Genomic DNA, 11,436 nt, shown 5'->3' with positions numbered 1-11,436 from the left:
GACTAATGAGGGACAGAGAGAGGAGAGAGGACTAAGGAGGGAGAGAGAGGAGAGAGGACTAAGGAGGGAGAGAGAGGAGAGAGGACTAATGAGGGACAGAGAGAGGAGAGAGGACTAAGGAGGGAGAGAGAGGAGAGAGGACTAAGGAGGGAGAGAGAGGAGAGAGGACTAATGAGGGACAGAGAGAGGAGAGAGGACTAATGAGGGACAGAGAGAGGAGAGAGGACTAAGGGATGGAGAGAGGACTGAGGGACGGAGAGAGGACTAATGAGGGACAGAGAGAGGACTAAGAGGGACAGAGAGAGAAGGAGAGAGGACTAATGAGGGACAGAGAGAGAAGGAGAGAGGACTAAGGAGGGACAGAGAGAGGAGGAGAGAGGACTAAGGAGGGACAGAGAGAGAAGGAGAGAGGACTGAGGGATGGAGAGAGGACTGAGGGACGGAGAGAGGACTGAGGAACGTAGAGAGGACTGAAGGACGGAGAGAGGACTAAGGAGGGGCAGAGAGAGGACTAAGGAGGGACAGAGAGGAGAGAGGACTAATGAGGGACAGAGAGGAGAGAGGACTAATGAGGGACAGAGAGAGGAGGAGAGAGGACTAAGGAGGGACAGAGAGAGAAGGAGAGAGGACTGAGGGATGGAGAGAGGACTGAGGGACGGAGAGAGGACTGAGGAACGTAGAGAGGACTGAAGGACGGAGAGAGGACTAAGGAGGGGCAGAGAGAGGACTAAGGAGGGACAGAGAGAGAAGGAGAGAGGAGGAGAGAGGACTAAGGAGGGACAGAGAGAGAAGGAGAGAGGACTGAGGGATGGAGAGAGGACTGAGGGACGGAGAGAGGACTGAGGAACGTAGAGAGGACTGAAGGACGGAGAGAGGACTAAGGAGGGGCAGAGAGAGGACTAAGGAGGGACAGAGAGGAGAGAGGACTAATGAGGGACAGAGAGGAGAGAGGACTAATGAGGGACAGAGAGAGGACTAAGGAGGGGCAGAGGGAGGACTAAGGAAGGACAGAGAGGGGAGGAGAGAGGACTGAGGGACAGAGAGAGGAGAGGGAGGACTAAGGAGGGACAGAGGGAAGGAGAGAGGACTAATGAGAGCCAGAAAGAGGAGAGAGGAGAGGGAAATTGAAAGAGAAGGTGATGGGACTGAGGGACAGAGAAAGAAGGAGGGAGAAGGGGGTAGAAGGAGAATGAGAGAGGGGAGGGAAAGAGACAGAGAGAGAAGGAGGGAGAAGGAGAATGAGAGAGGGGAGGGGAGGGAGGGGAGGGGAGGGGAGGGGAGGGGAGGGGAGAGGACTAAGGAGGGACAGAGAGAGAAGGAGGGAGAAGGAGAATGAGAGAGGGGAGGGGAGGGGAGGGGAGGGGAGGGGAGGGAGGGGGGAGGGGAGGGGAGGGGAGGGGAGAGGACTAAGGAGGGACAGAGAGAGGAAAAGAGACAGAGAAGTATAGAGGAGCTGTATGACGTGTGCTTTCTCTCAGCATGGCCAGCGTCTCTACATTCATTATGGAAGTATGTACTGTAGCTTGGAGACTGTGGGCAAGTGTTATTTGTCACAAGCTTCCTAAACAACCGGTGTTGACTAACAGTGACATAGGTAGAGTCCAGTGAGTAGGTAGAGTCCAGTGAGTGTAGGTAGAGTCCAGTGAGTAGGTAGAGTCCAGTGAGTGTAGGTAGAGTCCAGTGAGTAGGTAGAGTCCAGTGAGTAGGTAGAGTCCAGTGAGTGTAGGTAGAGTCCAGTGAGTGTAGGTAGAGTCCAGTGAGTGTAGGTAGAGTCCAGTGAGTGTAGGTAGAGTCCGGTGAGTAGGTAGAGTCCGGTGAGTAGGTAGAGTCCGGTGAGTAGGTAGCGTCCAGTGAGTAGGTAGCGTCCAGTGAGTTGGTAGAGTCCAGTGAGTAGGTAGAGTCCAGTGAGTAGGTAGAGTCCAGTGAGTAGGTAGAGTCCAGTGAGTAGGTAGAGTCCAGTGAGTAGGTAGCGTCCGGTGAGTAGGTAGCGTCCGGTGAGTAGGTAGAGTCCGGTGAGTAGGTAGCGTCCAGTGAGTTGGTAGAGTCCAGTGAGTAGGTAGAGTCCAGTGAGTAGGTAGAGTCCAGTGAGTAGGTAGAGTCCAGTGAGTAGGTAGCGTCCGGTGAGTAGGTAGCGTCCGGTGAGTAGGTAGCGTCCGGTGAGTAGGTAGAGTCCGGTGAGTAGGTAGCGTCCGGTGAGTGTAGGTAGAGTCCAGTGAGTGTAGGTAGAGTCCAGTGAGTGTAGGTAGAGTCCAGTGAGTGTGGGTAGAGTCCAGTGAGTGTGGGTAGAGTCCAGTGAGTAGGTAGAGTCCAGTGAGTGTGGGTAGAGTCCAGTGAGTGTGGGTAGAGTCCAGTGAGTGTGGGTAGAGTCCAGTGAGTGTGGGTAGAGTCCAGTGAGTGTGGGTAGAGTCCAGTGAGTGTGGGTAGAGTCCAGTGAGTAGGTAGAGTCCAGTGAGTAGGTAGAGTCCAGTGAGTAGGTAGAGTCCAGTGAGTAGGTAGAGTCCAGTGAGTAGGTAGAGTCCAGTGAGTGTGGGTAGAGTCCAGTGAGTGTGGGTAGAGTCCAGTGAGTGTGGGTAGAGTCCAGTGAGTAGGTAGAGTCCAGTGAGTGTGGGTAGAGTCCAGTGAGTGTGGGTAGAGTCCAGTGAGTAGGTAGAGTCCAGTGAGTAGGTAGAGTCCAGTGAGTGTGGGTAGAGTCCAGTGAGTGTGGGTAGAGTCCAGTGAGTGTGGGTAGAGTCCAGTGAGTGTGGGTAGAGTCCAGTGAGTGTGGGTAGAGTCCAGTGAGTGTGGGTAGAGTCCAGTGAGTAGGTAGAGTCCAGTGAGTGTAGGTAGAGTCCAGTGAGTGTGGGTAGAGTCCAGTGAGTGTGGGTAGAGTCCAGTGAGTAGGTAGAGTCCAGTGAGTAGGTAGAGTCCAGTGAGTGGGGTAGAGTCCAGTGAGTGTAGGTAGAGTCCAGTGAGTGTGGGGTAGAGTCCAGTGAGTGTGGGTAGAGTCCAGTGAGTGTGGGTAGAGTCCAGTGAGTGTGGGTAGAGTCCAGTGAGTAGGTAGAGTCCAGTGAGTAGGTAGAGTCCAGTGAGTAGGTAGAGTCCAGTGAGTGTGGGTAGAGTCCAGTGAGTGTGGGTAGAGTCCAGTGAGTGGGTAGAGTCCGGTGAGTAGGTAGAGTCCGGTGAGTAGGTAGAGTCCAGTGAGTAGGTAGAGTCCAGTGAGTAGGTAGAGTCCAGTGAGTTGGTAGAGTCCAGTGAGTAGGTAGAGTCCAGTGAGTAGGTAGAGTCCAGTGAGTGTAGGTAGAGTCCAGTGAGTAGGTAGAGTCCAGTGAGTAGGTAGAGTCCAGTGAGTAGGTAGAGTCCAGTGAGTGTGGGTAGAGTCCAGTGAGTGTGGGTAGAGTCCAGTGAGTGTGGGTAGAGTCCAGTGAGTGTGGGTAGAGTCCGGTGAGTGTGGGTAGAGTCCGGTGAGTGTGGGTAGAGTCCGGTGAGTAGGTAGAGTCCGGTGAGTAGGTAGAGTCCGGTGAGTAGGTAGAGTCCGGTGAGTAGGTAGAGTCCAGTGAGTGTGGGTAGAGTCCAGTGAGTGTGGGTAGAGTCCAGTGAGTGTGGGTAGAGTCCAGTGAGTGTGGGTAGAGTCCAGTGAGTAGGTAGAGTCCAGTGAGTAGGTAGAGTCCAGTGAGTAGGTAGAGTCCAGTGAGTGTGGGTAGAGTCCAGTGAGTGTGGGTAGAGATCAGTGAGTGTGGGTAGAGTCCAGTGAGTGTGGGTAGAGTCCAGTGAGTGTGGGTAGAGTCCAGTGAGTAGGTAGAGTCCAGTGAGTAGGTAGAGTCCAGTGAGTAGGTAGAGTCCAGTGAGTAGGTAGAGTCCAGTGAGTGTGGGTAGAGTCCAGTGAGTGTGGGTAGAGTCCAGTGAGTGTGGGTAGAGATCAGTGAGTGTGGGTAGAGTCCAGTGAGTGTGGGTAGAGTCCAGTGAGTGTGGGTAGAGTCCAGTGAGTGTGGGTAGAGTCCAGTGAGTAGGTAGAGTCCAGTGAGTAGGTAGAGTCCAGTGAGTAGGTAGAGTCCAGTGAGTAGGTAGAGTCCAGTGAGTGTGGGTAGAGTCCAGTGAGTGTGGGTAGAGTCCAGTGAGTGTGGGTAGAGTCCAGTGAGTGTGGGTAGAGTCCAGTGAGTGTGGGTAGAGTCCAGTGAGTGTGGGTAGAGTCCAGTGAGTAGGTAGAGTCCAGTGAGTAGGTAGAGTCCAGTGAGTAGGTAGAGTCCAGTGAGTGTGGGTAGAGTCCAGTGAGTGTGGGTAGAGTCCAGTGAGTGTGGGTAGAGTCCGGTGAGTAGGTAGAGTCCGGTGAGTAGGTAGAGTCCGGTGAGTAGGTAGAGTCCGGTGAGTAGGTAGAGTCCAGTGAGTAGGTAGAGTCCAGTGAGTTGGTAGAGTCCAGTGAGTAGGTAGAGTCCAGTGAGTAGGTAGAGTCCAGTGAGTAGGTAGAGTCCAGTGAGTGTAGGTAGAGTCCAGTGAGTAGGTAGAGTCCAGTGAGTAGGTAGAGTCCAGTGAGTGTAGGTAGAGTCCAGTGAGTGTAGGTAGAGTCCAGTGAGTGTAGGTAGAGTCCAGTGAGTGTAGGTAGAGTCCGGTGAGTGGTAGAGTCCGGTGAGTAGGTAGAGTCCGGTGAGTAGGTAGCGTCCAGTGAGTAGGTAGTCCAGTGAGTTGGTAGAGTCCAGTGAGTAGGTAGAGTCCAGTGAGTAGGTAGAGTCCAGTGAGTAGGTAGAGTCCAGTGAGTAGGTAGAGTCCAGTGAGTAGGTAGAGTCCGGTGAGTAGGTAGAGTCCAGTGAGTCCGGTGAGTAGGTAGAGTCCAGTGAGTTGGTAGAGTCCAGTGAGTAGGTAGAGTCCAGTGAGTAGGTAGAGTCCAGTGAGTAGGTAGAGTCCAGTGAGTAGGTAGAGTCCGGTGAGTAGGTAGAGTCCGGTGAGTGAGTGTCCGGTGAGTCAGGTGAGTCCGGTGAGTAGGTAGAGTCCGGTGAGTGTGGGTAGAGTCCAGTGAGTGTGGGTAGAGTCCAGTGAGTGTAGGTAGAGTCCAGTGAGTGTGGGTAGAGTCCAGTGAGTGTGGGTAGAGTCCAGTGAGTAGGTAGAGTCCAGTGAGTGTGGGTAGAGTCCAGTGAGTGTGGGTAGAGTCCAGTGAGTGTGGGTAGAGTCCAGTGAGTGTGGGTAGAGTCCAGTGAGTGTGGGTAGAGTCCAGTGAGTGTGGGTAGAGTCCAGTGAGTAGGTAGAGTCCAGTGAGTAGGTAGAGTCCAGTGAGTAGGTAGAGTCCAGTGAGTAGGTAGAGTCCAGTGAGTAGGTAGAGTCCAGTGAGTGTGGGTAGAGTCCAGTGAGTGTGGGTAGAGTCCAGTGAGTGTGGGTAGAGTCCAGTGAGTGTGGGTAGAGTCCAGTGAGTGTGGGTAGAGTCCAGTGAGTGTGGGTAGAGTCCAGTGAGTAGGTAGAGTCCAGTGAGTAGGTAGAGTCCAGTGAGTGTGGGTAGAGTCCAGTGAGTGTGGGTAGAGTCCAGTGAGTGTGGGTAGAGTCCAGTGAGTGTGGGTAGAGTCCAGTGAGTGTGGGTAGAGTCCAGTGAGTGTGGGTAGAGTCCAGTGAGTAGGTAGAGTCCAGTGAGTAGGTAGAGTCCAGTGAGTAGGTAGAGTCCAGTGAGTAGGTAGAGTCCAGTGAGTAGGTAGAGTCCAGTGAGTGTGGGTAGAGTCCAGTGAGTGTGGGTAGAGTCCAGTGAGTGTGGGTAGAGTCCAGTGAGTGTGGGTAGAGTCCGGTGAGTAGGTAGAGTCCGGTGAGTAGGTAGAGTCCGGTGAGTAGGTAGAGTCCGGTGAGTAGGTAGAGTCCGGTGAGTAGGTAGAGTCCAGTGAGTAGGTAGAGTCCGGTGAGTTGGTAGAGTCCAGTGAGTAGGTAGAGTCCAGTGAGTAGGTAGAGTCCAGTGAGTGTAGGTAGAGTCCAGTGAGTAGGTAGAGTCCAGTGAGTAGGTAGAGTCCAGTGAGTAGGTAGAGTCCAGTGAGTGTGGGTAGAGTCCAGTGAGTAGGTAGAGTCCAGTGAGTGTAGGTAGAGTCCAGTGAGTAGGTAGAGTCCAGTGAGTAGGTAGAGTCCAGTGAGTAGGTAGAGTCCAGTGAGTGTAGGTAGAGTCCAGTGAGTGTAGGTAGAGTCCAGTGAGTGTAGGTAGAGTCCAGTGAGTGTAGGTAGAGTCCAGTGAGTGTGGGTAGAGTCCAGTGAGTGTGGGTAGAGTCCAGTGAGTAGGTAGAGTCCAGTGAGTGTGGGTAGAGTCCAGTGAGTGTGGGTAGAGTCCAGTGAGTGTGGGTAGAGTCCAGTGAGTGTGGGTAGAGTCCAGTGAGTGTGGGTAGAGTCCAGTGAGTGTGGGTAGAGTCCAGTGAGTAGGTAGAGTCCAGTGAGTAGGTAGAGTCCAGTGAGTAGGTAGAGTCCAGTGAGTAGGTAGAGTCCAGTGAGTAGGTAGAGTCCAGTGAGTGTGGGTAGAGTCCAGTGAGTGTGGGTAGAGTCCAGTGAGTGTGGGTAGAGTCCAGTGAGTAGGTAGAGTCCAGTGAGTGTGGGTAGAGTCCAGTGAGTGTGGGTAGAGTCCAGTGAGTAGGTAGAGTCCAGTGAGTAGGTAGAGTCCAGTGAGTGTGGGTAGAGTCCAGTGAGTGTGGGTAGAGTCCAGTGAGTGTGGGTAGAGTCCAGTGAGTGTGGGTAGAGTCCAGTGAGTGTGGGTAGAGTCCAGTGAGTGTGGGTAGAGTCCAGTGAGTAGGTAGAGTCCAGTGAGTAGGTAGAGTCCAGTGAGTAGGTAGAGTCCAGTGAGTAGGTAGAGTCCAGTGAGTAGGTAGAGTCCAGTGAGTGTGGGTAGAGTCCAGTGAGTGTGGGTAGAGTCCAGTGAGTGTGGGTAGAGTCCAGTGAGTGTGGGTAGAGTCCGGTGAGTAGGTAGAGTCCAGTGAGTAGGTAGAGTCCAGTGAGTAGGTAGAGTCCGGTGAGTAGGTAGAGTCCGGTGAGTAGGTAGAGTCCAGTGAGTAGGTAGAGTCCGGTGAGTTGGTAGAGTCCAGTGAGTAGGTAGAGTCCAGTGAGTAGGTAGAGTCCAGTGAGTAGGTAGAGTCCAGTGAGTGTAGGTAGAGTCCAGTGAGTAGGTAGAGTCCAGTGAGTAGGTAGAGTCCAGTGAGTAGGTAGAGTCCAGTGAGTAGGTAGAGTCCAGTGAGTGTGGGTAGAGTCCAGTGAGTAGGTAGAGTCCAGTGAGTGTAGGTAGAGTCCAGTGAGTAGGTAGAGTCCAGTGAGTAGGTAGAGTCCAGTGAGTAGGTAGAGTCCAGTGAGTGTAGGTAGAGTCCAGTGAGTGTAGGTAGAGTCCAGTGAGTGTAGGTAGAGTCCAGTGAGTGTAGGTAGAGTCCAGTGAGTGTGGGTAGAGTCCAGTGAGTGTGGGTAGAGTCCGGTGAGTAGGTAGAGTCCGGTGAGTAGGTAGAGTCCGGTGAGTAGGTAGCGTCCAGTGAGTAGGTAGCGTCCAGTGAGTTGGTAGAGTCCAGTGAGTAGGTAGAGTCCAGTGAGTAGGTAGAGTCCAGTGAGTGTAGGTAGAGTCCAGTGAGTAGGTAGAGTCCAGTGAGTAGGTAGAGTCCAGTGAGTGTAGGTAGAGTCCAGTGAGTGTAGGTAGAGTCCAGTGAGTGTAGGTAGAGTCCAGTGAGTGTAGGTAGAGTCCGGTGAGTGTAGGTAGAGTCCGGTGAGTAGGTAGAGTCCGGTGAGTAGGTAGAGTCCGGTGAGTAGGTAGCGTCCAGTGAGTAGGTAGCGTCCAGTGAGTTGGTAGAGTCCAGTGAGTAGGTAGAGTCCAGTGAGTAGGTAGAGTCCCGTGAGTAGGTAGAGTCCAGTGAGTAGGTAGCGTCCGGTGAGTAGGTAGCGTCCGGTGAGTAGGTAGAGTCCGGTGAGTAGGTAGCGTCCGGTGAGTAGGTAGCGTCCGGTGAGTAGGTAGAGTCCAGTGAGTAGGTAGAGTCCAGTGAGTAGGTAGAGTCCAGTGAGTAGGTAGAGTCCAGTGAGTAGGTAGAGTCCAGTGAGTGTAGGTAGAGTCCAGTGAGTGTAGGTAGAGTCCAGTGAGTGTAGGTAGAGTCCAGTGAGTGTAGGTAGAGTCCAGTGAGTGTAGGTAGAGTCCAGTGAGTGTAGGTAGAGTCCAGTGAGTGTGGGTAGAGTCCAGTGAGTGTAGGTAGAGTCCAGTGAGTGTAGGTAGAGTCCAGTGAGTGTGGGTAGAGTCCAGTGAGTGTGGGTAGAGTCCAGTGAGTAGGTAGAGTCCAGTGAGTAGGTAGAGTCCAGTGAGTGTGGGTAGAGTCCAGTGAGTGTGGGTAGAGTCCAGTGAGTGTGGGTAGAGTCCAGTGAGTGTGGGTAGAGTCCAGTGAGTGTGGGTAGAGTCCAGTGAGTGTGGGTAGAGTCCAGTGAGTAGGTAGAGTCCAGTGAGTAGGTAGAGTCCAGTGAGTAGGTAGAGTCCAGTGAGTGTGGGTAGAGTCCAGTGAGTGTGGGTAGAGTCCAGTGAGTGTGGGTAGAGTCCGGTGAGTAGGTAGAGTCCGGTGAGTAGGTAGAGTCCGGTGAGTAGGTAGAGTCCGGTGAGTAGGTAGAGTCCGTGAGTAGGTAGAGTCCAGTGAGTTGGTAGAGTCCAGTGAGTAGGTAGAGTCCAGTGAGTAGGTAGAGTCCAGTGAGTAGGTAGAGTCCAGTGAGTGTAGGTAGAGTCCAGTGAGTAGGTAGAGTCCAGTGAGTAGGTAGAGTCCAGTGAGTAGGTAGAGTCCAGTGAGTGTGGGTAGAGTCCAGTGAGTGTGGGTAGAGTCCAGTGAGTGTGGGTAGAGTCCAGTGAGTGTGGGTAGAGTCCGGTGAGTGTGGGTAGAGTCCAGTGAGTGTGGGTAGAGTCCAGTGAGTGTGGGTAGAGATCAGTGAGTGTGGGTAGAGTCCAGTGAGTGTGGGTAGAGTCCAGTGAGTGTGGGTAGAGTCCAGTGAGTAGGTAGAGTCCAGTGAGTAGGTAGAGTCCAGTGAGTAGGTAGAGTCCAGTGAGTAGGTAGAGTCCAGTGAGTGTGGGTAGAGTCCAGTGAGTGTGGGTAGAGTCCAGTGAGTGTGGGTAGAGATCAGTGAGTGTGGGTAGAGTCCAGTGAGTGTGGGTAGAGTCCAGTGAGTGTGGGTAGAGTCCAGTGAGTGTGGGTAGAGTCCAGTGAGTAGGTAGAGTCCAGTGAGTAGGTAGAGTCCAGTGAGTAGGTAGAGTCCAGTGAGTAGGTAGAGTCCAGTGAGTGTGGGTAGAGTCCAGTGAGTGTGGGTAGAGTCCAGTGAGTGTGGGTAGAGTCCAGTGAGTGTGGGTAGAGTCCAGTGAGTGTGGGTAGAGTCCAGTGAGTGTGGGTAGAGTCCAGTGAGTAGGTAGAGTCCAGTGAGTAGGTAGAGTCCAGTGAGTAGGTAGAGTCCAGTGAGTGTGGGTAGAGTCCAGTGAGTGTGGGTAGAGTCCAGTGAGTGTGGGTAGAGTCCAGTGAGTGTGGGTAGAGTCCGGTGAGTAGGTAGAGTCCGGTGAGTAGGTAGAGTCCGGTGAGTAGGTAGAGTCCGGTGAGTAGGTAGAGTCCGGTGAGTAGGTAGAGTCCAGTGAGTAGGTAGAGTCCAGTGAGTTGGTAGAGTCCAGTGAGTAGGTAGAGTCCAGTGAGTAGGTAGAGTCCAGTGAGTAGGTAGAGTCCAGTGAGTGTAGGTAGAGTCCAGTGAGTAGGTAGAGTCCAGTGAGTAGGTAGAGTCCAGTGAGTGTAGGTAGAGTCCAGTGAGTGTAGGTAGAGTCCAGTGAGTGTAGGTAGAGTCCAGTGAGTGTAGGTAGAGTCCGGTGAGTAGGTAGAGTCCGGTGAGTAGGTAGAGTCCGGTGAGTAGGTAGCGTCCAGTGAGTAGGTAGCGTCCAGTGAGTTGGTAGAGTCCAGTGAGTAGGTAGAGTCCAGTGAGTAGGTAGAGTCCAGTGAGTAGGTAGAGTCCAGTGAGTAGGTAGAGTCCAGTGAGTAGGTAGCGTCCGGTGAGTAGGTAGCGTCCGGTGAGTAGGTAGAGTCCGGTGAGTAGGTAGCGTCCAGTGAGTTGGTAGAGTCCAGTGAGTAGGTAGAGTCCAGTGAGTAGGTAGAGTCCAGTGAGTAGGTAGAGTCCAGTGAGTAGGTAGCGTCCGGTGAGAGTCCGTCCGGTGAGTAGAGTCCGGTGAGTAGGTAGAGTCCGGTGAGTAGGTGGTCCGGTGAGTGTAGGTAGAGTCCAGTGAGTGTAGGTAGAGTCCAGTGAGTGTAGGTAGAGTCCAGTGAGTGTGGGTAGAGTCCAGTGAGTGGGGTAGAGTCCAGTGAGTAGGTAGAGTCCAGTGAGTGTGGGTAGAGTCCAGTGAGTGTGGGTAGAGTCCAGTGAGTGTGGGTAGAGTCCAGTGAGTGTGGGTAGAGTCCAGTGAGTGTGGGTAGAGTCCAGTGAGTGTGGGTAGAGTCCAGTGAGTAGGTAGAGTCCAGTGAGTAGGTAGAGTCCAGTGAGTAGGTAGAGTCCAGTGAGTAGGTAGAGTCCAGTGAGTAGGTAGAGTCCAGTGAGTGTGGGTAGAGTCCAGTGAGTGTGGGTAGAGTCCAGTGAGTAGGTAGAGTCCAGTGAGTAGGTAGAGTCCAGTGAGTGTGGGTAGAGTCCAGTGAGTGTGGGTAGAGTCCAGTGAGTAGGTAGAGTCCAGTGAGTAGGTAGAGTCCAGTGAGTGTGGGTAGAGTCCAGTGAGTGTGGGTAGAGTCCAGTGAGTGTGGGTAGAGTCCAGTGAGTGTAGGTAGAGTCCAGTGAGTAGGTAGAGTCCAGTGAGTAGGTAGAGTCCAGTGAGTAGGTAGAGTCCAGTGAGTGTAGGTAGAGTCCAGTGAGTGTAGGTAGAGTCCAGTGAGTGTAGGTAGAGTCCAGTGAGTGTAGGTAGAGTCCAGTGAGTGTAGGTAGAGTCCAGTGAGTGTAGGTAGAGTCCGGTGAGTAGGTAGAGTCCGGTGAGTAGGTAGAGTCCGGTGAGTAGGTAGCGTCCAGTGAGTAGGTAGCGTCCAGTGAGTTGGTAGAGTCCAGTGAGTAGGTAGAGTCCAGTGAGTAGGTAGAGTCCAGTGAGTAGGTAGAGTCCAGTGAGTGTAGGTAGAGTCCAGTGAGTAGGTAGAGTCCAGTGAGTAGGTAGAGTCCAGTGAGTGTAGGTAGAGTCCAGTGAGTGTAGGTAGAGTCCAGTGAGTGTAGGTAGAGTCCAGTGAGTGTAGGTAGAGTCCGGTGAGTGTAGGTAGAGTCCGGTGAGTAGGTAGAGTCCGGTGAGTAGGTAGAGTCCGGTGAGTAGGTAGCGTCCAGTGAGTAGGTAGCGTCCAGTGAGTTGGTAGAGTCCAGTGAGTAGGTAGAGTCCAGTGAGTAGGTAGAGTCCAGTGAGTAGGTAGAGTCCAGTGAGTAGGTAGAGTCCGGTGAGTAGGTAGCGTCCGGTGAGTAGGTAGAGTCCGGTGAGTAGGTAGCGTCCGGTGAGTAGGTAGCGTCCGGTGAGTAGGTAGAGTC

This window comes from Oncorhynchus gorbuscha, unplaced genomic scaffold, assembly GCF_021184085.1.
Source record: "Oncorhynchus gorbuscha isolate QuinsamMale2020 ecotype Even-year unplaced genomic scaffold, OgorEven_v1.0 Un_scaffold_1006, whole genome shotgun sequence".
NCBI classification, from domain to species: Eukaryota; Metazoa; Chordata; class Actinopteri; order Salmoniformes; family Salmonidae; genus Oncorhynchus; species Oncorhynchus gorbuscha.
This window is presented reverse-complemented; position numbering follows the sequence as displayed.